We start from the raw sequence: 22,486 nt of genomic DNA on the forward strand, positions 1-22,486 counted from the left end.
TATCTATTTGCCTTTCTTGATTAAATCTGTTATCTCAGCAAAGAAAAAAATTAGACTTGTTTGAGAAAATCCATTTTCCATATAACGGTATCAGCTGAATTAAATTTGTATCCTTCAAACTGTTTATGAAATTATTATTGCAAGAGATTTTTCATTTCTTGTGTAAATTTCTTTAGCCCATCATTATTTAGATCAACATTTTGGGGTGTTTTATGGGGTTTTGTGTTTTGCTTTTTTTTCTTCAAAGTCAGCATAATGTTAGCATTCTCCTTTCTTAGAGGTTTTTTACTGTCTTTTAGAACTCTTAGGTGCCAATTTCAATTATGTAAAAAAAGTTTTTATTCCTTTGACACCAAAGTACTTTCCCAAATGATTAATAAACTTCATATCTTTCTGTGATAAAGTCAAATCATCCTCATTCATAAATATTTACTGGAGAAAATATCTATTTTTTTAACAGTATTTTCAACCTTCCCCTTCTGCCTAATACATTTGAATACAGCAAAACTCCAAAAATCCTTCTTCCCCTTATCTGGCTATGGAGGTTTAGCTGAAAAATCCTTACCTGCCCTAGTAACTTTCTTTATTTCAGAACTCATCTGTACCAGTTACCATTGCATATTCATTATATACTTCACATTAATTATATATTAAATTATGATAAATTATACAATATTGCTTTTAAATTTCTAATTCAATTCACAGCTAATGAGAGATGGCTTATCACCGAAGTTTCTTGATTTCCTATTGAGGCGAGCTGACATCAACATGCATTGTAGGTGTTTTCAGCAGGCACTTTGCCTTTACTTTGTTCTCTTAAGAATGCAGGAACAGGAATTAGGAATTCAGAACTGAGCCTATTTTTGAAGAAGACAATATGAACTGATGGAGTGATTAAACAGCTATGATGCAAAAGAGTAATTCAAACAGCTGGAGAAAGCCAACCCAGGAATGCACATGGCTGATATCCTCTTCTTTTATGCACAGGCTGATCTCATGAAGCTGCTCTAAGTAGTAGCTCTGGCTGAAAGTCTGCAAGTATTTACAAGATGATTTAAAGAAAGCAGAAAAATAAATTACTAAAAAAAATTATGATCTCCATACATTGGTTGGTGGAGTTAATAGAAGATGAAGAAAATTATATTATGAGTCAGCAAAGCTGAAATGTAAGTAATGTAGAAGACCTACATTCTCCAGAATAGAGATTTTCCAGAATAAACTGGAGTCTTTGAATGGCAAATGCTTAAACGAATGAAACAACAATGATTGAAAGTAGATGGATTAGAAAATGAAAGCAGGAGAAACAATTTGTCCTTCTGGCTTGCATGAAGGAAAGGGGAAAATAAGAACAGAAGAATTAACAGATATCTCTTTAAAGAAATGTTTTTACAAAATTCTATGGCTGCATCCTTTGTCATGCAAAGAACAGTGAGCAGAGCACCTGGTGGCCTCCACAGAGCAATGATAATAAAAGTTCCTTAATTATAGTAATACAGATAAGCAGTTACAGCTGGCTAGACTAAATAAAAGTCTGATTTATAATTCAGATAAGTATTGCTATTCCTTGATTGCAGTATGAAAATACAAAGGAAGCAGAATCCATAGAAACTGAGAGGAAGCTTTGGGATTATAAAATTGAGTGCTTGTTTTATCCTGCTAAACTTGAAATTGATACGCATGAAACCAGACTGTTTCTTTTATAGTACAGAAAGATTATCAGTCTTGATTTACACCAGAAAGGAATAAACAAGATTACCACTAAATGGAAGGAGCGATATCCTGAACGTCCCAGCATACTGTTTTATAGTCCTCACAAAAGTGAAGAGTCTGCAAGGCCCACTCTCAGGATTACCTCTAGATTTTATTGAGATGGTTTAAATGACAGTTTAATAGATAACACTCATGCAGGACAGAACTGCCTTTTGCATTCTTTCATCTGATTTAACATCTAATATTTTTTACATTATGATTCTCCTTTCTTAAATACCTCTCCGCTGTAGGGGTGGTAGGAAAGGGTGCATACCTGGCGTACATTTCAGTGGGCTCCTGAACTCCTACAGGCTGTGCACATGCACACATATCTGCACACACATATGCCTATACATGCACAATCACTACAAGCACTCACACTACACACACACACAGAGTCTCTTTCATGCACAATGTCTAGCACTAGTTTGAGACAAAACATGCAGTGAGGTGTTGTGGGCTGAATCCCACAAGCTCAGGCACTCACCATTCAATATACTCACTGGAGAGAAGGAGATTAATTTACAAGGCTACCATGTAAAAAAGGGATTTGATCCACAGCCAGTTGTTGGATCATTTTGAAAAAGCAAATGATGACACAATTGCCCATACTTACCTAAATGTGTGACACAGACACCAGCTACTGGAAGCAAGTTTTGCCACTGAGCTTCAACCTTACAGAGGAACTTTCCTTAAGTGTTTTTATCAGGCATCTAGGAGGGAGAGAGAATTTCAGCATGTCCACCTTTTCAGCATTTCCTCTTAGGCATATTAAGGATTTTGATGCTCAGTGTGCTGGTTTCTGTGAATGCATTTTTGAGTGTCTGAATATACCCTGCTTGCTGTGGGGAATGTAGTCATTTGAGGTCAACACTGTGATTTTGACTTCTAAGAAAGAAGTCTAACTTGGAGGCATGAGAGTAGAAAGCATCACAACATCTGATCCCCTCTTGGCATTTGACCAGAGAGCTTCACAAACATATAGAGTGGTAATTATTAAGCTGTTTTAACAGCCTCTCAGCCCAGCCTCTTGTATGTTCACAAGCTGTCTATTAGTCTTATTGGGTAGTGTTACCTGTTTCAAGTATAGGTATTCCCATTTGCAACTACATTTATGTACGATTTCTGTCTAAGAATGATGCAAGTTGAGCAAAATATTTTTGCCTTAACAATAGCTATGGACTAAATATTTCATAAATATTCCGTATTGCTGTTTCTCCTGAGGAATTCCCTGGTAGGGTGTTAATGGAAAGAGCATCTTTCACTGTGGTAACTGGGAATGCCCATGTGGATAAAGCAGCTGGGAACATGATCAGATTCTCCCAGGCTAGTTCTTCAGAGACATGTCTCTAAGCAACTTATTGTGAGCTTTATCCTGGCATGGAACCAGGTACTGCACTTGTATTCCCTAGCTTGATGCTTTATCATATGTTAAGCCTCCCCTACGTGGCAAGTAATATAATAGTCATTAATAATCTCTTCTTCTGCTTTCTGTGTTCACAATAAATTGCTGCAAGTCTTCCTGATAACCTTAGAAAAATAGAAGAGATCAATTATATGCAAAGTATTTTAAAATGACAAGTCCAAGCTGTGGTGGCAGAATGGAATTATAGCACCTCAAAGGCTGGTGTAAAGGTTTGGAGGTTTTTTTAAAGAAGAATGAGAAAGCAAATTAACAGTCATGCAAGTGAAAGTGTCTGCCAATTACAATCTCCCTTGCATTCCTGCACACACTGGATTTTGCTAGAACCCCACATCTCTAAACAGATAAGCAGACTGAAAGTATCAAAGAGCTGGACGGCCTTTAGAAGGACATGTAGCAACTTGTATCCCTTGATGGGCCAGGAGAAGATCACAAAGTAAAAGGAATCACCTTATTTACAAATAATTGTCACTTCTAGATGTACAAAGCAGACTAAAATGGCTGTATAGACATGATCATTGCAGCAAGGATAGAACAAACTGGAAGACCAGCACAGCTGGGTTGTGTGGGAAAGTGCCCAAAGGCCTAAAGGAAACCTTGGAAAACACACTCCTTCAGAATGCATTTTTTGCATATTAGCAAGTGTAATACACCACAGCTAGACTGCAAAATGCAGAGCCTATTAGCAAGCATGCAGTCAGTTTTGGAAAAGAGAAAACCAAGATGGTGAAGTCTTTATGGGACAGTATAGGTTTAACTCAAATTTTAGAATTTGTGAATCAGATTACCATGCACACACTGTAACAAATATCACTCTGCACTGTTTGTCAAAACCTTGAGTATTTTTGTAGGGTATAATTTTAAAAAATCGGAATTCTATGATTTGCGTTTTCAGTCATCCAAATGTTCTTGAGCAGTTTTGGAGTTTCGCACCATACTAGTTAGGGTATAAGGCTCAACAGACCCTCAACCTTTGGTAGCATCCTGTCACACAAACCACAAAATCTGGAAGCACTGTGATAGACAGCATTCACAGGGAAGCACTGCTTCCTCTGTAAGTAATTTACTATGCTGATTTTAAAACGTACATGATATGCTACAGAGACAGTGTTTGTTCGTGTCAGTTCATGTTTTATGCATTACCTTCTCTTTAGGCAGAACACTAAAGCTGATGGTTCAGTTATTTACATTCAAACACTGAATTTTCTGTAGACAACATACTGCTGCTTTTGTGCTCCAAGTACAGCTATCATATAAGGATATTAACAGACTATTGAGACAGGAGTTTTAGCAGTAATAATTTCAATAAAATGGAAGAAAAAGTTAAACTTACATTATCATGATCCGGTCCTAGAAGACACTGAGGAAATGCATTAGACACACACCAGCTATTTTAATTACCATTTTTAAAGCTTCACTAGTTCTTTTATCCTTTGTGCTTAATAAGCTTTCATAATAGTTTTGTATTATCTCCAAATTAAATTTTTGTTCTCTATTTTTTTGTAGAAGCTATGAAGTAACTAAAATACTTTTTTCCCAATATACAACTGTTTTAAAAAAAAATTCTTAACATCTCCTTACCATGATGTTGTTTGTCTGAATAGCTCATAAACAAGAAGAACCTCTTCCACAGGACCAGTATTTCTCATTTATTTATCTTCAGCTATGAATACAAGTAAAAATGTGTTGATATTCTAAACTACTGAGGAATTCAGAGTTTATGAGCTAATGCCTTGAGAAGAGGTCAGGATCCTGCAATATTCAAATAGTCATAATACTAATCTGAGATGACATGAATCCTTCTATGCTTGATAAAATCCTTCACAGCACTTGTATTTCATGTGCTTTTTCCAAAACCTGCTCAACAACAAAGGCAGAACCTTGCACTAGAGATTTTCTCCCAGGTATACTGCTCTTTAAATGGGAAGGCGTGTTTCAAAAAAAATTTTAAACATTAAAATGTTAAGTAAAAAATGCTAATGAAGAACATGTATGTTGAAGTAGACTTTGGTTTCAGGGTTAAATAATGAGTAATTGCTAGTTTCTGGCGGTACTGCTATTACATTGCGTAAGTCACAAGTAAATTTGTAAGCTCACCATAACGTCACTTCTTTAAAAGACATTATTCAAGACTTATCCAGCATCACTGAGATCAACAGTAAGATTTTAGTGGATTCCCAAAGTACTGCAAGTGCTTCAAATGTCTTCAAGCAAACCTCAGAAAAAAATACTACCCATAATTAAATAGTTTAGAAAGCAGTTTCACTGAGGTGTATGGTCATGGGTCTTCTGCCCAGCATAACAAGGGATAAATAGTAGAACACATATATTACAGTCAAGGAAGTAGAAGTCCGTCTAACACAGTGGGGTTTATTATGTTGGTTTCATCTCATAATTGTTTGTGGGGATTTGTGAAAACATAATCTCCCTTGCCAAAGTTATTGTTTCATTTTTTTTCTAAAAACATCTGGTAAAATCTAAAACTATCCCACTTACATATCATAAGCACAGCCACAATGCACACCATATATGGACCTAAAAATAGAAGAGCATTAAAGTAAAATAATGTAAATGTCTGCCAGGTTGAATGAAAGCCTACAAGAAGCATACAAATGCCTTTACTGCTTTACCTATCCATTCAAATTTTGATGCAAAAAATGACTTAGATGCTAACAGCTCTGATTTGAGCATTCCCAAATGGGGTAAACATCTAGGACCTTTGCCCCATCTAAAATTGTTTGAGCTTCACAGGCAGTATGTTCTTCCCATCCTGATACATTATGAAGAACCTACTCCATTGGATGGACTGATACTTAATATGATTTGGTTTCTGTATAGCAAAGGAGCATTGCTACTTTGGTTTAAAACACATATACATGAGAAGCGTGTAAGGGTTGGTCCAAAGAGAACGATATTGTCTCAACATTGCCAACAGAGACCTGGAGATGGAATGTGGTCCTCATGGACACCAAGACACAAAGACCCTGGGAAAAAGAACTGCATGGTATGAGGAGTACTATGCCATTCCCTGCTACCTGGGACTGAAAGGAACAACTACACCCTGGGAAGAAGAACTGCACAGTACGAGGAGTACTATGCTGTTCCCTGCTACCTCGGACTGAAAGGAACAGCTATGATAAAGCTGCATAGCCACTGTCCAGAAGATGGATCACAACCACTGTCGTAGCAACAAACCAGAAAAACTTGAACTTCAGGTGAACTTTCTTCATTATAATATCATTCCAATACAAAAACACACCTCCCAGTCTGGAGCTACCCACCTCTAAGGCAAACCACGCCTCAGGCACTCCTCTTTGGACATGTGTGGTAACCTTGCTCGAGAAGGTGGAGACTGGCAACAATCCATGGGCCAGAGAAGGAACAAGGTGTGTCGCTTGGCATAAAAGATGGGTCCTTAGCAACTGAACTTTGGAGATCTTCCCCACCAAGGATCACAATGATCGGAAGGACAGGTGGGACACTGCCTGCAGCTGGGACCATAGGGATGCCTTGGACTTGTGGTGGTAGCTATAATCCTCTTTTATATTTTTTTTTTCTTTTTACTTTACCTTTTTTTTCCCTTCTTGTTACTCTACTATCGCACGCCGCTTTATGGGCAAAAAATAAAACAGTTGCACTGTTTGATCAAAGCATAACTCCTTGGTGTGGTTGCCTTGATTTTTGCACTTCAAGATCATATTAAATGAACCATCATGAGTCCACTGAGTGGACCGTGACAAAGGGCTTGCCTGTTTTCTGCCTATTAATGCAGAAAAGACTCACCCAAGAAATAAGACACTTTAATAATTGGCCTGATAGGTGGCAGATTTACCTGTTTTCCAGTGATCCATCTGGAAGCTGCAATCCAGAATACAATAATAGAATTATTTAAGTTGGAAAAGACCTTTGAGATCATCAAGTCCAACTGTTAACCCAGGACTGCCAAGTCCATCACTAAACCATGTCCCTGAGCACCACATCTATGTGTTTTATAAACACCTCCAGGGATGGTGGTTCCACCACCTTCCTGGGCAGCCTGTTCCAATGCTTCACCACCCTTTCCATGAAGAAATTTTCCCTAATATCCAATCTAAACCTTCCCTGGTGTAACTTGAGGATGTTTCCTCTCATCCTGCTGCTTGTTTTCTGGGAGAAGAGACCAACCCCCACCTACCTGAAGCCTCCTTCCAGGTAGTTGTAGAAAGCAATAAGGTTCCCCCTGACTATCCTCCAGACTAAAAAAACCCTGTTCCTTTAGCCGTTCCTCATGAGGCTTGTTCTCCAGACCCTTCACCAGCTTCATTGCCCTTCTCTGGGCATGTTCCAGAACCTCTACATTCCTCTTGAAGTGAGGAGCCCAAAACTGAACATGATGTTTGAGGTGCAGCTTCATTGGGGCCAAGAACAAGGAGGACAATCACTTCCCTAGCCCTGCTGGCCACACTACTTCTGATACAGGCCAGGATGCTACTGGCCTTCTTGACCACCTGGGCACAGTGCTGGCTCATGTTCAGCCACTGTCAACCAGCACCCCCAGGCCCTTTCCCACCAGGCCCTTTCCAGCCGCTCTGCCCCAGCCTGTAGCGCTGCGTGGGGTTGTTGTGACCCAAGCGCAGGACACGGCACTTCTCCTTGTTGAATCTGATACAATTGGCCTTGGCCCATCAGTCCAGCCTGTCCAGATGCCCCTGCAGAGCATTCCTTCCCTCAAGCGGATCAATAATCACCCTCAACTTGGTGTTGTCTAGAAACTCACTGAGGGTGTGCTTGATCCCCTTGCCCAGATCATTAATAAAGATATTAAACAGGACTGACCCCATTACTGAGCCCTGGGGAACACCACTGGTGACTGGTCACCAGCTGGATGTAACTCCATTCACTGTCACTCTTCTCTTTGGGCTTGGCCAGCCAGCTTGCCTTTCACCCAGCACAGAGCACACCTGTCTAAGCCACGAGCAGCCAGTTTCTCCAGGAGGATGCTGTGGGAGATGGCGTCAAAGGCTTTGCTAAGGTCCAGGTAGACAACATCCACAGCCTTTCCCTCATCTACTACGTGGGTCATCCTGTCATAGAAGATCAGGCTTGTCAAGCAGGACCTACCTTTCATAACCCCATGCTGGCTGGGCCTGATCCCCCGGTTATCCTGTACCTGCCGTGTGATGGTGCTCAGGATATCTGCTCCTGGCACTGGGCGAAGGCCGGGCTGACAGGCCTGTAGTTTCCTGAATCCTCCCTCCTGCCCTTCTTTTAGATGGGGAATAACATCTGGAGCTGCTTATAGACTATATTACAGGCCTATGAAAAAACTTGCAAGAGCAAACTTTACTGTGAATACCTTTGCTAGCCAGGTAGCACCCATCCCTCCTTCCATAATTCTTTCATTCTAAATTAGGAAGACTTTGCATAAAAAACAGAAATAGTGAGGAAGAAATAAAACAAGACTGAAAACATACATTAGGCTTTCTTTAGGACAGCTTCACAACAGTGGTAGAAATGCTAGTGTCTGCTTCAATATTCTTTGGCATTTTTTGCTTCCATCTTCATTCATCTCCTGCATGAAGTCTATGAAGAGGACAGAAAGGTTTCAGTAGCACCCACTGACATCACTACAATATGGGCATAACAGCCATAAATAATAAAGGCCATTTCATGCCATTTTAGATCCCCTATTACTATGCTTTATTCCTGTATAATGCGTAGTTTTAGGGATAACATTCCAAGCGATGCTGTCACCTTGAGTAGCAAAATACTCTAAGACCTTAGAGCACAAAAGAGCAGGATTATAGCTGGACTGATTTGTGGGTACAAAGAGCACTGATCAGGCTGTCCACAAAGTCCCACTGACTTCATTGTCCTCTTTTCTATTTTTACAATGTGTATGATTTTCTTTTTTCTAATTCAGAAGATGGCTCAACAAAACCCCTATCCCTGAGTTTGATGTTCAGAACTATTTCATAGCCTGCCTCAAAAATGAAGTCATGTTCCAGAAAAGTGAAGTACAGCACTTAACCAAATATACCCGAATCCATGCCAAGATAGATTTCATGTCTACAAAATTTAGGTCCTTGGCTACTGTGGCAGCAGTGAAAAACTGTCATATTTAAACCGTTGTTTCTCCAACATGGTCAGAATAAAATATAGAATGATATATCCAAGGAGTACCTCTAGCCTTTATTATGTCTCTTCCTAAATGGAAATGGAATAAATGTGGCCTGAGACTATTTTAGTCTTTCTTGATTATCACATGCTGGTATTACTGCAGTCAGAAACACTTAGCTTTAAAACAGTAAGCCCTCAGAGGAGCAACAGCAAAGGGAGGTTTGTTTTAAAAGGCCCTTAAAAAGAACTGTAATTATTTGTCATTAAATCTTTTTCACTATCTTTCTCTTAGATGAAAGCTTTTAAAATCCCGTTCTCTGGAAAATGAATATTCATGTAACTGAAATAACAGCTAGAACTACCAGGAGTGAAACTTGTGTGTTATCTTTTTTCTTTTTGATTTTCTAAATTCAAAATGTAACAGATTGTCAAAGTCAAGGAACACATGCACTAACTTTTTCAGTTAATTGGATCTTTCTTGTGACAAACAGAAGTGTCTGGCAAGCTTTTTTTTTGTGTGTGTGTGTGTGCATTGAGAAATGGAAACAGCAACAGTAATGATAACTTTTCAGTAAAAACAAGAACTTAAATAACAAGATGAAGCATTTTGCTAATGTTGAAATTGCCATTGTTTCCAAAATGGTACTTCTTTTTCCTGTTTTGAATGTTCTGCTCACTGTCACTTTGTTGGCATTATCGTATAAATAATAATACACACAATGCAGAAATCAGAAAAAAATATCAAACATTATAACATGATCTGGAGTTTCTTGTGAGAAATGTCTTACTTTCTTCCAGAGTTCCATTGTGTAAGAAACATTTTCTATTTTGAAACCAGAAGTGCCAACTATACTGTCATCCCTCAGGATTTTTTGTTTTTATTCTGAGCTGAAAAATTCACTTTCCGTATATACACATATAACCATAGATAAGTATAGATATAAATTTGTGGACTTCTCAACTTCTTTCTTTCTTGGTGTTTGAGATTCTGCCTGATGGATCATCTAGCTGAGGAATGAGGGAGGAAGGCAGGCTCAGTGACAAAGGGAGAGACTGCAGATTTTATGCCAGGGGAATACAGCTTGCAACAAAGTTCCTTTAATCCTGGCGTAGTTACCCTTGGCTGACATGCAGTGACATGAAATTTTTCCAATTTTATGAATTTTTTGTCAAAATGCAGCTGGTCAGCAACCCCTGCTGTGGGAAGGCTGGAATGGTGAGGTGGGAATGGAGCCCAAGGGGCCCTATAGTATACACAAGTGGTACAATGTTGTCCTGCAGTGTACAGTTATCTTGAAACCTACACCACCTTTGGTGCTGCAGTTCCCTTCCTGGGGAGTGGGACTGTAAGGCTTAGCACATACGGAGCCACATAGACCTGCAAGCCTCCTTTGAAGGTAGCTGACAGCAGTACTAAGTCTTCTGCTCTGGGAGAAGAGCTCTACAAGGAGGTGAAACAAATGTCTTCAAGTGTTGTGCAAGAGAAGGGGATGGTGTGGTCCTGTCTAGCTGTACCTGTAAGCATGGTAACATTAGGTTATGTGATATAAGCTCATGTGCACACCGGCAGAGGAGCAGAGAAACAGCAGGTGTGGAAGAAAGAACAGTGGGTGTGGAAGCCCAAGAACACTTTGCCTTGCCTACTCCAGGCCCATCACAGGACTCATCAGCCCATCAAATGTCCATCTTCACAAGCCCAGAAGAGCTCAGAGGCACAAATAAAAGTGGGAACCCAAAGTAAGGACTCAGAAAGGACACCCTGTCTTAGCCCCTCCCAAAGCCGTCCCAGGAGACCCCGAGCTGCATTGTCATGGTTTGAAACCCTTCAAGATGACTCAACTCCAGAGCACCTTTCAGACTGAATGGTCACTGCCTAAGGGAAATAGGACACAGTATGCCATGCAGAGGAAGAGCATTTTAGGACAAGAAAACTTATGGGATGTGTAGAGTGGAACCACGGAGAAAGGGGTGGATTGAAGTGATTTCAGAGGAACGAGAGTGGGAAAGTAGAGGAATAAGGTGATTAAAAAGGTTAGTTGTGTGTAAATATTTTGCTGGTCAGTAGACCTGTCTAGCCATGCCATGTACCTGAGTAATGCAGTCCATTCTACCTTCTCTGTAGAATTAAAACGTGGAGCTGCAGCAACTTCAACTCTCTTGGGCTGTCAGATCTGGCATGACAGATTTTCCTCCTAACTACCAACTACAGTGATATATGTGAGATCAAAGGCATATATGCGAGGTTCACTTTCCTGTGGATGAAACAGTGTCTTGTGGGTGGCTTACACAAGAGCTGAGGTTTGGGACTGTTGAGCACAGGAATTGTTCCTGCTTACACCCATGCTAAGGAACAACACGATGCATATCCTCTGGCAAAATAAGGACAACTACACTAAGAAACCTACTCTATCGGAAACATTTACATGCTGGGTCAAAGGTTCAAAACAAAGATTCAAAACAAAATAAATGAATTCACAATATTTGACAAACCTAGGAAATTACAGAAGGTAACATGAATGTATCTTTTCCTCTAAAATGGGACAGGGAGGACTGTACTGGTCTCATGAGTTACTCTGTATCTTAGACAGCAAATAATTTATGTAATCCATCTCTTCCATTCACCATGTCATGTAAACAGGTGTCTCTTCTTTCCAGAGTTGACCAAACTAAAAATGTTTAGTGCCTTCCCTAAACTCCTGTTGTTTGTCCAGGAGAGACAGTTGCTCTTCCACAGTCTACCAGCAAGAGATAAAAACGGCTGACTGTGCAGATTAAGAAACAAAGGATATACCCTAGAAGATTATATAAAGCAAGAGAAAATTACAATACCTGAGCTCATCTAACAGATTGCTGCTGCTGGAAATTGCTGCTGTTAGATTGGTTTAAAGGATGTAATGTAATTTTATCCCCAATGAAATACATGTGTAGTAGCAATAAAGCTCACCAAATGTCCTCAGTTAAATCATTGTATCCAAATATATAACAGAAATGTGAGTCAGGGAGAATGGCATTTCATACAATGCATAGCTTGGATTTGTTTAACTTTATTCTAATACTTAAAAGAGACTGGCTTTGTCAGATTTAACAGAGTTTTCAGACACAGGAAAGACCGATACTTTTTTTGTATGTGTGTGTGTTAGGATTTTATTCAGTTTCCTTTCATGAGGAAAAATAGTTTACTGACTAGATCTTAACCTTAATTCAGTACCTTTATGGGTTGCAGACCAACCTCTGAAGTAAGTTTCAGGAGTTTTCATCATTTAGCTCATTTTTTCTCATTACTAAACATATATGGATACATAGAAAAAGAAACAACAAAATGCTCAGAGCACTTAGCATTACTGCCTGCCACTATTTAATTTTATGCAGCACGAAGTTCTTACGTTAAGTATGCTTGTGGATTTCGTAAGCTCTGTAGAACACAATGCTGTTTCAGAACTGAGCTTTATGGGGATATAAATGTTAACTAATAAGGTGATTGTTATATTCTTGGGGAAATTCTACATCTTGTTCTTCCTTTTTTTTATGGTGAATTAGTTCTACGTATATGCTCAAAACATGGTGAACAATGACTAAATAATTTCTAGAAATATATCAATGGACACTTCTATTTTAAAATAATTTCAATCATACTATAAAATAATTGACAGTAGTGGTAAATAAACAAAAGGTTATAAAGAACAAAGCAAGAATCATTCTTCACTTTGCATGGTATCTTAACATACATTTAGGAACAAGCATAAATAATGGATGTAGTAGTCTTTGTCAGAGCTAGTACAACATTCAAAGCAGAAAAAAAATCGAACACGTCACTGAAAGACTCCACCCCAAAGCAGTAAGCAGGGATCAAAAGCTCCCTACCTCTGCAATAAGCAAGGATCAAAAGCTGCTAATTCAGATACCACATGGCATCACTTTTAGTTAGTAACTCCAACCATGGTTTCTCTTTGGAAGAATTTGGTATTTATGAATACCTAACTTCAGAGCTGAGACACCAGGTTTATTCCTCCTCAGGGACTTCCACAGAATTCTTCAAAACAAAATAAGTGTTCAATTGTTTTGCTCTGATAGCATGAATAGCGTAAAAATTTAATTTTTAATCACATAGGCCTAGCCTAAAGATCACTTCTTTCCACTATTTTTTCTGATTATTTCTTGTTTCTGTCCGTAAAAACTGTTTCAAAGATTTTATGAACAATATCTAGAAAGGAGATGTCCTCACAGGCACAGCTTTAATGTCGTCATCCCTTTCCTCTTCCTGGTGTATAATCTGCCCGATTTTCTTTCCTGTTCTTTGTGTGTTCAGAGAGCCAATGATTAATATCTTCTCCCCCCTCCCCCCATTAGACTTCTCATATTTTCACTTATATTTCCATTACCCAAACAAATCTAAAAGTAAACGTGACCCTTTTTGGTTAGTTTGAGTAAACAGAAGTAATTTTTTTTTTTCTAAATCAGGTAAAAGTAGTTCTTTACAACACATCTCTCACTCATATTAATGTATATTTCTTAGGCATCAGTTATGTAATAAGTTAACAGTTTTCGTGGTTTAATTTTACACAGAGAAAGCCCTGCTCATGTAAGACAGCATAGACATAGTAGCACAGCTTGTAAAGTAAGATCCAAGTATCTTCTTTAGATGAGGAATATTTGATTTTGCAACACTGAGTATATATGAAAATAATAATAAAGTCTATTTCTAGGAAAAATTTCTTTAACTAGTTGTTATAGTGCTTCTATAACAGTTTTCATCCAAATAACAGTTTTATTTCATAGTTTTAATCAATATTTCACAGTATAGAACATGTGTATTCTACCTCTGCCAAGACTAGATCATAAACTAGAGGAATTTTTCTTCATTCTTACTACTCCCTAGTCAGCACAAAATATACTTTTTTATTTCATAAGGAAAGACCGTTTTCTCTGCTGAACCTACAGCTACTGATCTGATTGAGTTTTTACCCTGAAAGATACACTGTTTTAAAATAACATTTCATCTTCTTTTCAAAGTAAGGCCACCTGTCCTTTACTTTTACCTTCTACATTTAGAAAGCAACATCAAACTCTATGAGAAAAACATAAAAAAACTATGGAATTATTTTTGTTAAATATGCTGAAGAATTCTTAGTTACCCATATTTTTTTAACCCAATTTATAGTTAGACCAAAGATTACTCCTACTGAGAAGTCAAGTTTACAGCATCTTGGGGCTTCTTTACACACGCTGGTATGAACCCTGCCAAAGTTCTACTGCTGTTACAGCACAGCACATTTCAAAAGTTTTCTCAAGCCCCACAGATTTAAGTAAGAATAATTTTCGTAAGCTTAAGATGAAAAAAACCCCATGATCTTACTCTAAGATAACATGTGTTTTCAATATCAGATTAAATTTCCAAATGCAAACTCTTGCATTGCACGAAACCACCCTTCACCACACTGGTGTTTCCACATTATTCAGATAAGCTCTCGTCCAGGAAGTGAAAGAAAGAGAGAGACTCTCATTTCTGCTATATATCAGCGTGGAAAGATGTTTGCAATCTCGTCGAAACTGTTGACTTCTCCCTTTCATCTCTTTTTCTTCTGTTCCAGGAGAGTCAAATGGGACAGAAATGAAAAGTGTGTCAGTGGGAGAGTACAGACAGAGGCGTTAACCTCAGGTAGGGTAAAACATCCTTTTTTTCAGCAAAGCTCACAGATCTCTGTGAACATACCCAGGCTGAAGGACTGCTCTGTGTTGAGTAAAAATGCCAGAGAGAAGTGACCACTTAACTCACAAGGGACATGCTTGCTAAAGTTCAAATAATTGCCCTAGTAATTGACTAACAGTGCTGTAGACGATGGACAGCTAATGAAGTACCTGCTGTCTGACAGCCAATATCATAAAATGCTTCCTTTTTCATCTCAGTCTACACATCAGGGGCTTCTACACTCTTGAGGAAGAAAGGGAGATAAAACTTAGAGAGAAAAAAAATGGGATTAAATAACTGAGAACTCATAACGTATAAAGTAATAAATTGGTACCGCCTTGTAAGTAAATAAAAATGCTGCGGGAAATATCATATGCAATTCAGTTAGGTTTTATGTATATTTATATGTGTGTTTATTTAATATATACATATTTTGTTCAAAAGTTTAGTATTATATATACATATAATATCTATGTATGTATATTTTTAAACCTATGAAACAAAATAGGTGTAAATGCACATTCTTAATTAGCACAGCAAGAAACTAATTCCATGTCAGTTGGGAATTAGCAAAATTAAAAACTTCCAGGCTCAAAATAGAAAATTATGTAAAGACTCTTCTGTGTTGTAGAGAACCTGATCTGAAACAGTATCATCAGCAGGAAGACAACACTTCCCTAGTATGTCAGTTTCCTGAAGTTAAAGAAAATTAAATAACTTCATAGTTATCCTGTGTACTGTTGGGGGTCCTATGACTCCCTAGCAGACGGGTAGGAGAAAAAGCAGAAAAGCAGACCTCAGAAACCCAGTCAAGGAGTCATGGATTAAAAAAAATGAATAAACAGCAGGACATCAAAGCAAACAGATTCCACTTGGTCGCATCGTTATTTGCCATTGTAAGGGCAGAGAAACAAACCTCTGCACTTACAGGAAGTGGACATTTCCCAGTTCCCCAGAACTTCCCCTTTTTTCTTGGGGTATCAATGCTTTACAGGCCTGTCAACTAAGGTTTTATCTTATTCCATCTTAACTCTGTTTTGGGAGGTATCTATACCCTCCATATCCAAAGCTAAGCTCTGAGGCAGCCATGCTGGGGGTTGTAGAATAACATATGTCCTGCTTAGGCAGCCATTCATCCTTATCACATTCAATATTTAAAAATGTGTTATTTCTAGATTTTGAGGGTCTGTAGATTTGCAGAAATGGAACAGTCACACTTTGAAAGTTAACATCTTTGGTTACAGATGCTTGTGCAAGTCTCTGTTACAGTACTAAATTCATGCATGTACAGTCAAATGCTGAGCTGACGAAGTATAAATAGGAACTCGTCACAGAAAACAGAACAATCCTTGGACCAAAAAGTAAATGCTACTGGTTTTAAGTTTTTGTTTGCACTGTCTGCTTTTGAACATATTTGCTGCTTATCCATGTGTGAATAAAATGCAACAGCTTGTGAACAAACAAGGATTTTATGCAATTCGTAAAGGTTTTTGAACCTTTGTTTCATTCTTTTTGTGATACAAGGTGAGGCCAAGGTGATGATGACCTCTTTCTGTTTTGCTGCAGATGTGTTAAAAGGCTTTGGAGACTTTAGAGTATCAATAAGTTTTCAGTACCATGAGGGTGAACATATTTTGTTTCTCACATACACAGTCTACAATGCTGCCATTCATCTCAAGAAAGGTCCTTTCTCCCTCCATCTGTTTTGGCTCATGCACACACAAAATTCATAGTAATTCTGAAGGAAGGGGAAAAGCCTCCATTAAATATTGCTAATACCTCATTCTGTTGTTGTGTGATGTAGCCCCTGCTATATTCTTTTATCTTCATTTGGCCTTTTAGAAACTGCATTTCTTCTGACATTATAATCAACCATATTCAGTCTTAGTCAAGAAATACACATTTCCCCCAGCCAAAGATTTTTAAAGTCTCCGGAGCTGCATATACCAGTCTTCAGACAAGTCATAGTAGGAGCCTGTGAACAAACAGGGACCATTTAAAGCATTTAGACGTGTGACATAGCTGCTTTGTTCCTGGTTACATATGTGAAGTGCCCAATAACATCCTGGTTACACACTGTTCTAGATTATAGCAATGCAATATGGAATAATATACACCAGTTATTGAGGTGTCCATTCTGATACACCTAGGCATGCTTGCTACCTGTTTTATTATTTCCAGTGGTGAGTTGGATGATGTCAACAATTTTTGCTGAGATCAGTGTTTCTTAAGGCAGCTCTTAAGTCCTTTCCACTTCTGCTATCAGCACACTGACAGCAACTTGGCTAATGCTTTGACTGATGGTCATTTCCTAGCAGTTAGATACAGGATCCCTCTTCTTCCCAAATAGCTTGTTCCCTTTAATAACATCAGCTTGCTCCTTAGATCCCAATGTTCGTTACAGCTCCGCAGCAGAAGTTAAATGATCCCAAGTCAAATCAGTGCAAAATAGCTGAAATCAGATCATCAGCAGGAGCAAACTCGAGGATTAGCTGGCACTCTTCCAGTCAACCTAAGCTGAGTACTCAGCTGAGTAAGCAACATGATCATTTGCAAAGTTAAAGTAGTCATAAACAAGGAGAATAATGATATCTTTACGTTTCAGACACACCTGAACTTTTAATACATCATCATCTGCTAGAAATTCGAGACTTTATTAATTTATGTTGCTATTACTTCTCTGTTGTTGTAGCCAGTGAGTAAAATCGGGCTGAAGACTGGTTTCTTCTTTTCTAGATACGCTGGTAAAGAAAGAAAAAGATAGATCCTGAACACTGTTATTTTGCCCTCTAAACCATAACTTGTTGCCACAAAGACTTATTTAAAGAAAAAACCAAACATGTAAAGGCTAAAATAGGGAAGGAGAGAAGGAGAAAAGGAGAGAAAGAAAGGAAGAAAGAAAGAAGGAAAGAAAGACAGAGACAGAGAAAGAAAGGAAGAAAAAGAAAAGAAAGAGAAGGGAGAGAGATTTGTAAGGGAAAGAAGCACAAGATTTTTATTTAAAAAGTAATGAAAAAAAAATAATATACCTAATCATAGACTGCCTTTATATGACATCACCTACATATCTAATTAAACAAAATCAGCTACAGCTGTTTTAAATAGGTCATCATTAAACAAAAAGATTGTAGATGAGAAAATAATTCTCTACATATATTGGCAGAATATAGTTTTTCAATTCATGGTATTGTCTGGATAACAATAATAGCAAGACAAAGAACTCATTTTTTAAATAATCTGGAGTTTTTCTTTGTTTCTTAGAGCTCACACTATCATTTAAATAAAGTCTTGTTTGCAATTATCCCACAGAAAGAAATTAATTTGTTCTAACAAAGAGGCAGGCAAAGTCCAAACTGTTTACTTTGTAAATACCATTCACCCTAAACTAAAGGTAAAAAAGCAACTTACTTAGGTGAATTTTATATTTCATTACTTTTGTGTGAGCTATTTAAAGTATATTGCATTGACAACATTGATCTGAAGACACAACAAAATGCAAATGTCATTTTTAAAATAAAAGAGACTTTTACAGGTATTATAAGTAAGTATTCGGATTTTGTTTTTAAATCTCAGATGTATATATTTAGAAGTTTCTTATCAAATAAGATTTAATCAATGTCATGAGCTGAGGGACACAGCAAGGAGATCCAAGGTTTTCTACATCCTTTATTGACTAAAATTCACAAAGCAGAAACCAAATCATCAGATGTCAAGGACTGAATGTGCAAATTAGCTGCTATTCATATAGTCCAGTCTCAGCTGAGACAGTCAGCTGCAAAGCAGCATACGGTCTGCAAATATGAACTTGTTGTAGGCAAGTAAAAGAATAATGAATAGTAAAGTAGAAAATCAAAGACCAGAGCATCACACTTCTAAAAACTGCAATGCATTGCTTCTCAATATCCCAGTATTTTTGTTTTGCTTGTCTTAACATGTCTAAGTCTGTATGTTTACTATGCTTACAATTTCCTGAACAAAATCCATACATCAAGTTTTTCAGATGCTGAGAGACAGGATGGATTTTACAAAAATAATGTTCCTTATTGTGAGGTTGCTGGGTGGAGGGAAGGAGAGATATAGATCCCTATGATCAAGAATTTGGAACTGGTGGGAGAACAGCATCCAGAGAAAATCTGTTTCTGAGGCAGGAAGGGAGAGAAAAAGGGAAGCAGGGCTGGAGGTGGGGTGGGAGACAGAGCATGATGGAGATAGGGTCAGGGACAAAAGGGTGTGTGGGAGAAAAAGGGAGTGAGAAATAGTGAAAGGGGCAGTGTGCAAGAGAGAAAAGAGGGAAAGATAGAGGAAGAGAAGGAGGGAGAAAAGAAAGATTGGGAGTAGGTAGAAAGTGTGTGTGATGGAGAGTGATGAAGAGAGGAGAAGAGACAACTTGTTTTCACTTTATCTTAGTATGACCAAGAATGTTTTCTAACATCTAATGAAAAGTAGACATAACTTCTGAAGGAAAAACTTTGTTTCCTGTCATAACTTTTCCTATTTTGCTAAATTGGATCTCATCTTCATTTTAAAAATCTCTCTCAAAGCCAAAACTTTACCCCTTTAAGCTGTCAGTGTCAACCAGCTGTAATGACAACTCTTAACACCAACTGCAAGATACTTTAAAGGAACTGGTCTGCCCTGGCAGAGACTAGTAGTTTTGGACTAGTTTACTGCAAAGCTGTGAGATCAGATTACTTCCAAAACTGCATTTCTGCTGGTAAGCAGGTCAGTGAGTCCAAGGTGCCAGACAGGGAGCTTAATCTCTCTGCCACAACTGCTGCTGTGAAATATTGAGTAGCTATTTTGTGTTCTGCTCCTTCCGGAGCTGTGATCTACTAAGCACAAGAGCAGTATTTCTGTAAAATAAGTATATCTGAGGGTCATTCAGTATTAAGCTGGGATGAGAAGAATCAGCAGTTTTATTACAATTTGAACCAGAGTACAGAAGCAAAGAACAAGCAAGCAAGCAAAATAAATAAATAAATAAATATCCCCACAGACAAATTCCCAGCCCACCCCCCATTTGTCACCTTCCAAAGAGTCAGGCTGCAAAAGGCAGTTCATTATATGCACTGTGTGCACTAAATAAAATCATCTTTTCTAGCCACTGATTAAAATGAAGACAGTATTTTAATAGGGTGAATCAGCTGCAGCACTTCAGCTGGGCTACGACTGCTGTATTTGAAAGACTTTGATTTGGCTAATCACAGCTGTTTTTCTGGGATGCTACCGACAGACTCCAAGCAGAACAAATTCATTCCTTATGGTGCCTTGCAACACACAATGTGGAACAATATGAACGGAGGCCTGAAAAATGTGATCAATATGGAATTAAGTTGCCAGAACAACTGGACAACCTGCAGGTGAGCAACAGATGTGAAGGGTTATTGAGTGCTCCCTGGTGAGCTGTCACTAGTTCTGAATGAGTGACCCTGAATTAAATGCTCATTCAATAATTTTCATTACTGTGATTTGTATACTCTTTTCGAAAGATTTCTCTGATCTCATTTTACAATATTTACTAGGCTGCAGCATGCAAAACACCCTGAAAATTATAAAGGAATCATATTCTGCTTTGATCCATTCCTATGTCAGAAAATAGTTAGTAAAGAATAAAAATGAGACAGTTTCTTTACCAATATTCACCATCACCTTCCTTCATCTTTGCAAGCTGGTGCACAGGATACTCTAGGAAGAAGTCTTCCCAAATACAACTGTACTACTACTCTCCATGTCAATCCATCACACTGAAGTGGCCAGGATGCAAGAGGCACATGATGCTCTTGCAGTAAAGCCTAGTTCACTGCCTGTAGCTACTCCGCTCAGCATTGCTTTAACTTCCTCTTCTTTATGTTACCGGCAGGGGAAAGGAAAAGGGTGTGGTGGTACAACGGGGGCTATGACAATATCTTATCACTAGAATCTTGCATCATACTGGCCAGAACAACAGGCACAAAATAAATCCCACATGGGACTAACTGTCATCTTTTTTTTTTTTTCTTTTTTTTTTTTCTATATATTATTTTAGCCAAATTTCCAGTCAGGAGAAAAATATTTTTAAGAATAAATATTTTCACTCAAGCAATAAGAAGCACCAAGTCATGATGCATTCCTATGATTTTTACTACAAAACATGGTTAGTTTAAAAGCTACATGAATGCCTGTGGTGTATAAACATATTACACACTCATCTGCCAAACAGCATGTTAACCTGAGGGTATTTAATGACATCAGTGTTTACTCCTGCCTCATCCAGGCACTTTTCAGAAGATATTAGCCCTCTCAGGTTACCAGCACCAAGCACTGTCCCTGTTAAGTGCATCCATGTCCAAAGTAATTCATATTGTGCATAGACAAATCAAGGATTTTGCTAGAATTTGACTAGGTCTCTGCATGCAGCTACCTCGGCTTGTAGCTCTCTATTATGTTTGGCTGATATCAGGAAAAAAAATCAGGTGCTAAGTTTTCCACAGTGGTTCCCAAGTGGTTTTCTGCAGAGTGACCACAGATCACAGGATTTCTTTTCTTGTAACAGTTCAGTGGCTGACAGGCCTCCCAAGGCCATTTCAGCTCAGCACACCTGAGCTCAGAGACTACTCCAATGTTGCTGAGGGGCCACTCCATGGATCAGGGAACACACAGACAGACAAATCCAACTTTGCAGTTTGTCTCTTTTATCAAGCAAACTAAAGATGCCATATATTTGAAAGTTATTGTCTTCTGAAAATTTGCATAAACGTTCCATGCATATTTTACAGAAAAACTGACAAAACACATTTAGAGAAAAGTGTTATTGAAAAGCTGAATCGGGTTTTTTTGGGAAAAAAGTATATGCAGGCCAATTAACTTAGTGATATAACAAGTTACAAAAATAATGATAACAATGTTATCTGCTTTTCAAGGACAATATTTGTGGAACTACAAACAGAATATCGTTTTAGATGAGAGACCTATTAAACAGCTTTTTGTTTTCTTTATGATCTTTAGAATAACAGGAGAAGTTACAATTTCCTCAGTGATGACTGCTAAAAATATATGTAACATATTAAAACTATATTTTTGTCTTTTGCTTGTGGGTTTGCATAGTTTCTTGAAAAACAATCAAACATGTACATCTTACTCCCTGCCATCTTCCCTTACTTACTCATGTATGAAGTGAGGTTTTACAATAATACGTTTAATAACACATATAAACACATCCCCCACACTCCTTTTGTTGGTATTCAGTTAAGTACTTCTTTGTCACTTTGTTCTTTAAATCCTGGGACAAATGAGAAGCACACTGGAGTAGTTGATACTTTACAGTTCCTTAAAACCAGGCTTTATTTCAAGTAGCACTTCAGTAAGGAGCTCCCTTTCTGTTGGATTTGAAACATAGAAATATGTTAGTGGATTAGGTTTTTTACACAGCTTGTACTAAAATCTGTCCTAAAATCTGGGGAAAAAAGCATATACATTAAAAAGTACATAGATTTTACCTAAAATATGCATACATGGCCAGAAGGTATGTTTACAATCCTGAAGTAGGGTAG

General features: G+C 38.1%; 1 long non-coding RNA gene across 3 annotated transcripts in view; it reads right to left on the bottom strand.

Annotated features, from left to right (window-relative positions):
* LOC129734778 (uncharacterized) overlaps window positions 1-22,486 on the bottom strand; it is a 55,725-nt gene that overhangs the window by 26,622 nt on the left and 6,617 nt on the right. For 2 of the 3 annotated variants that reach the window (XR_008730381.1, XR_008730383.1), the window contains exon 2: window positions 2,366-2,462. The exons of the other annotated variant lie outside the window; for it this stretch is intronic. This is a non-coding gene — a long non-coding RNA (uncharacterized LOC129734778). The remainder of the gene's footprint in view (window positions 1-2,365; window positions 2,463-22,486) is intronic. 3 annotated transcript variants of the gene reach the window in all.

The sequence above is a fragment of the Falco cherrug genome, chromosome Z (assembly GCF_023634085.1).
Source record: "Falco cherrug isolate bFalChe1 chromosome Z, bFalChe1.pri, whole genome shotgun sequence".
NCBI lineage: Eukaryota > Metazoa > Chordata > Aves > Falconiformes > Falconidae > Falco > Falco cherrug.